Consider the following 5,318-nt stretch of genomic DNA (forward strand, 5'->3'; position numbering starts at 1 on the left):
GTGGACCATCTGTCTTTCTCCTTGATGATTGCCCTGCTACTTGTGCCCCCATGGTTGTAATTCGTAGCTTCATAGATGCCCTGTTGACCAGTAAGAGTTCTTTATTTACTCAGGATACTCATGCTTGGTAGGCTGTTAGTGTGGAAGATGCCTTCTCCAAGTTGGAGGGTTGTCGGTCACTAACGGTGTGATGCATGTTGATGAAAGGATGAAATGCATATTATTCTAAAGGAGTCCGACCTGGCCATCATTTTCCTCAATTGTTTTTATCTGTGGAGGACATCTTCTACTCCAAAATCATAAAGTACTGCTCTTGTTTTTCTAAAAACTGTTTGTCATTTGGCCTTTCACATTTAAGTTGTTAAGTTACTTGGACACTTTTTATTGTTGTTATTGTTATTTGGTGTGAACTAGAGGCCAGGATCATTTTTTCATCTTGTGAAAAGCTATGATTTTCCACTCATGAACTTTGACCTGAACTTTGGTGCCAAAAGGCAATTCTAGGAACTGATAAGAGCAGATAGTTGCAATAAACTCCAAGAAGCAATAAATTCCAAGATGCAAAACCAGATTCCGTGCAATGGCCATGAGAAGAAGACCCAGGAATGCTGGGGACAGACTGGTCTTATGACCCCCCCCAACCGTCTGAGTCAGCAGACTTGTTTTCCTGGGACTTTTCCCCCGGAGCTTTCTTTGCCTCAGTAAACATGTTTAACTGCCTTTTGCTGGGATCATCATTCCCCTTGAGCCCTCCAGCCCGCAGTCACAATGCTTGCTTTCCCTTCGGACTTGCCCGGCTCTCCATTTTGACACGGAGACACGATATGCTCTGTGCCGTTTACTGGAAGTCTGTCCTTTCCCTTCTGATCCAATGCCACCTTGTCATACTGCCAAGTGTCTAAATATGCACACGTGTGTCCCTAGTCTATCCTACTCCCTTGGTCTAATGCTCTGTCCCCGCCATCACAGTGGCCCTCAAGGAAGGAGGAGAACCTACTCCTTTGGGTTTGAAGGGCTGAAAACCTTTACACGAGCACACAGCTTCGTCTTTCTCTCCTGAAGTGGGGTGTAGATTTGAACCACAACCTTGCAATCAGTAACTCCGCACCTGACCCACAGTGCTGTAGCCCAGTCTCAGAAAAGAATCCTGGTGGTACTGTAGTTAAAGCCCTTGGCTGTGCATCAGAAACTTGGTGATTCAAACCCACCAGCCTTCCCGAAGGAGCAAGATGTGGTGATCTGTTTTTGTAGGAATTGCAGCCTTGGGAACCCTCAGGGGAACTTCTCTACCACTCTCTCCATCAGTGTACCTTTCTCACAGGCCTTTGCAGGCTCAGAACCCTTACGGAGTAGTTTACTGGGTCCTACACAGGGTTTCTGTGAACGTGCAGTGGGCTTTGGGTCAAAGCTGGTAGGACATACAATATGATGCTAAAAAATAAGTAGCTATAGAAGCATTCTGTTCTTATTTGAAAATGTAAAATTCATTAATTCAGCTTTCTATCACCGAGTGTATTTATTGTAGGTACTTTTAGAAATAACTTTAAAAATCATGCCTAATATGTGTTTAATTGCACTGATTTTTTTCACCTACCGAGATAATATGTTTTTCCTTTGAATGTTGAGATGGCCAATTGGATTAATGCATTTTCTAATGTAAGTGACCATTGAATTCCACGGAATTTGTGGTTCTATTGGGTGAGCTCTAGTTTCCGCTGGATCACATTTATAGGCCTATATTCTTTGGTAAGTGGATTTCTTTTGCTGTGAGCCACACATTTCCCAAGCAAACATAAGTGACTTAAAGACTTAAGTCCCACTACAGTACAGTCTCAACTGCTGCAACTTGTCAGAGGATTCTAATTGGTATTCCTCATGTCCCTCTTCCATCAGCCTCCTCAGTCAGCACTTTGGATGAACTGGGGGTTGTCATCACTGAACAGTCAGTCCTCTTGCTGAATGTGCCTGCTTCGTTTTCCTAGTTACAATTCTTATTACACATGGAGACACTGAAGTGATCCCTTTGAGTTTCAGACATACCTTTCCCTGCTCCAGTGTGACTGCGTGGGACCATGTACCAGGCATAGAGGATTGGTCAGTTTTGCTATTCTGTTGAGTATAGGAGGATCCCCAGTCCATCAAAATAGAAGACGCCCCAGTGGAGCACGAGTAAGATTCTTGCCTGAAGTGGTGGAGGCACCAGAGACTGTACCACTGAGACCATGAGACAGAGCAAAGGGCTTCCCCACTTACAGATGAAGGAAAACGGACTGCCCTTGGGCAAGAAGCTGGCTTGTAAACCAGGGTGCCCTTTGCATGTGTATCATCACTGAAGGAGCTTTGTAATACTTGCCAGAGTCAAGCAGAGGGCAAAAGACTGTGTGACGAAGAGGCTGAGGACCAGGGACATGTGGCACCATCATAGCTTTGAAGAGGCGTGGCAGCTAAAAGGATTGTATTCTTCATGTTTTCTGATCCTGAGGGACTCGGGAGCATATTATCTATGAGTTCTGTGGGCCCATTGCACTGGATTATCAGGCCCAGCAGAAAAGGCGAGGGCTGTGCCGGGTAAGGAAATTGGAGGATGGAGGCAAATCTTATCGCTGCTTTATAGAACTCATCCTGGGAAAGAGGTACAGTCGGGTTTCCTGTCCCCCCGGTGTAGCTGGAGTGGGTCAGGCATGGCACCCACACCATTTCTTCTAGGAACAACCTGACTTCTTCATCGTTATCAGCTTGCTAGCACACAGAACCCCAAATGTCCAGGGATTGGCCACATCTTCTATCTTTATTGTGTACTATCTTTATTGTGTCTCTAATGAAACGGTTTACGTGCCCTCTTACCCTAGACAGCAAGACCACTAATCTAACCAAGCCTAAAAGGGCACACAAGAAGCACCATTCTTGGATTCATTCCACCTGCCAAGGACACAGCTCCATCAGTCAGCCATATAGCAGTTCAGTGCATGCACAGCACCTTGGCAGATAACATCCAAGCACTGCAAAGTGTTCCTGAGCTGGTGCCCCACCGAAGCCATTACCAGACCATTCTCTTATTTGCTTCTGGATAATGGGACACATATTAAGGACACAATGAGTCCCTTGGTCATGGGTCCATTGCCCGACTTCCTTTACCACAGAATAAATCCCTTGGTCCAAGCCAATATTCCCTGCACTAGAACAGATGTTATAGAAGCCCTTAAATAGTATTGTGTGGATGTGTGCGCATATGTGCTCACATGCACATGGACAATCCCTTGAATTTAGATTCCTTTAGATCAGCGGTTCTCAACCTCTGGGTTGAGACCCCCTTTGGGGGTCGAACGACCCTTTCACAGGGGTTGCACAATTCATAACAGTAGCAAAATGATGGTGATGAAGTAGCGATGAAAATAATGTGATGGTTGGGGGTCACCACCACATGAGGAGCTGTACGGAAGGCTCACAGCATGAGGAAGGTTGAGAACCACTGGTCTAGATGGAGAAAGCATTCTTCAGTTCACCCAAATCTGCATCGCTCCCTATTGTTTTATGCATAACCTTTTAAAAATATTTCTATGATCTGCCTTACCCTTGGAAACAGTAGGATTTGCAATGTACGCTATCATCCTTTTCCAAGGCACCATCGCCTGGGCACAGTACACATGAAATCTCCAACTCTGCAGTGTGAAGCAGATTATTAGTTTCATTTCCTTGTTTTTAAAGGACTGATGGTATCAGAGGGGAGGAAGTGATAACAGAGAGTTAGGAGGAAGCGGAGAGGCAGAAGGGACCAGCCTTCTGAGGAGGTGTGCTTCAATGGGAGGCCAAGGAAAGGAAGAGTTGTCTGGCCTAGAAAAAGCAAGACTTGGCCTACGATGGTTTCTCGGCCTGAACACACGAGGCAACACTTGTGCTACCTCTTATGAGTATAGAAGAAGGCGTGGGAGGTTCTAGGCCAATGTTAGATCCCCTCTGGGGAGAGGGAAGGGAAGAAGAAAGGTCTCTGTTGGTTTTATCTCTATGACTTTCTGATTTCTTTTATCTTGTTCCACTAAGCAGATACTACTTTTGTGAAGTTGAAAAAAATCAGTGAAAACAAAGTAGAAATAAGTGAAGGTTGGTATGCGAGCGTGAGTCAAAAAGTATTGAGAATAGAGTTCCAGTTCATACATGTTTACTCCAAATAAAACATGTTTGAATATATCTCTGCAGAAGGCCGTAGGGTTAGCTCCACCATGAGACATGACATCTCCTGACTGACCCATAGCGCTAGGGGGGCAGCACTGGAGACACTGTGCAGAAAGTGTGCCCAGTCTGCCCCACGTACAGTGGGGCGAAACGCGAAGGGAGTGCAACAGGGCAGCAAGGGGTCCAAAGTAACCAAGTCCGCAAGGAACCCTGAAATGAGACTTCTGACTCGGGGGACAGGGCTTGGCACCTGTCAGACAGGGCTTGGCACCTCAGCAGACAGACCTAGAGCTATTTATTGCCTTCCCCACCCCTTTCACTCCAAGTCTATCTATGTAAGATAGGCAGGATAAACAATCCTGGGGAGAAAACAACAGACTGGTGGTTCCAGGGCGGGGGAATGGGGGCATGGCAGAGGAGGGGGCGGGGAAGGGGAGTGGGGGGCCAACAAACCCAGAGGTAAGGGAAGAAAAGGAGATCTAAATTTGATGGCGAGGAGGGCCTAGAATGCCTGGTGGGGTTTGATCCAGTGCAATGGATCTGAGAGGAATGACTGAGAGCTGAATAGAGGGGAAGCACAATAGGGGGACAGGAGGAAGGTGAAAGGAAATAGAGGGAAGAAGTAGGAGACAAAAGCTATTTATAGAGGTATAGGTATAGGCATGTATATGTATTAATATGTAAACATATTAATTTATAATGATAGGGATAGAGGTCAATGTACATATATTTATATGCTAAGTATTAAGATGGCAGCTGGATGTTGGACCTCCACTCAAGGCCTCCCTCAACACAAGAACACTTTGTTCTAATAACCTGGCATTCCGTGATGCTCACCTTCCCGACATGATCGCTGAAGACAAAATGGGTACATAAGGAAATGTGGTGAAGAAAGCTGATGGTGCCCGGCTATCAAAAGATATAGCGTCTGGGGTTTTTTTTAATGTTTACTTTTGATTTCGATTTTTTGGATTTTTATTTATTTATTTAAACATTTCATTAGGGGCTCATACAACTCTTATCACAATCCATACACACATCAATTGTGTAAAGCGCATTTGTACTTCATTCTCAAAACATTTTCTCTCCACTTAAACCCCCGACATTAGATCCTCATTTGTCCCCTCCCTCCCCGCTCCCCCCTCCCT

The sequence above is a fragment of the Echinops telfairi genome, unplaced genomic scaffold (assembly GCF_000313985.2).
Source record: "Echinops telfairi isolate 266 unplaced genomic scaffold, ASM31398v2 ScPeMD7_7472;HRSCAF=8510, whole genome shotgun sequence".
Lineage (NCBI taxonomy): Eukaryota > Metazoa > Chordata > Mammalia > Afrosoricida > Tenrecidae > Echinops > Echinops telfairi.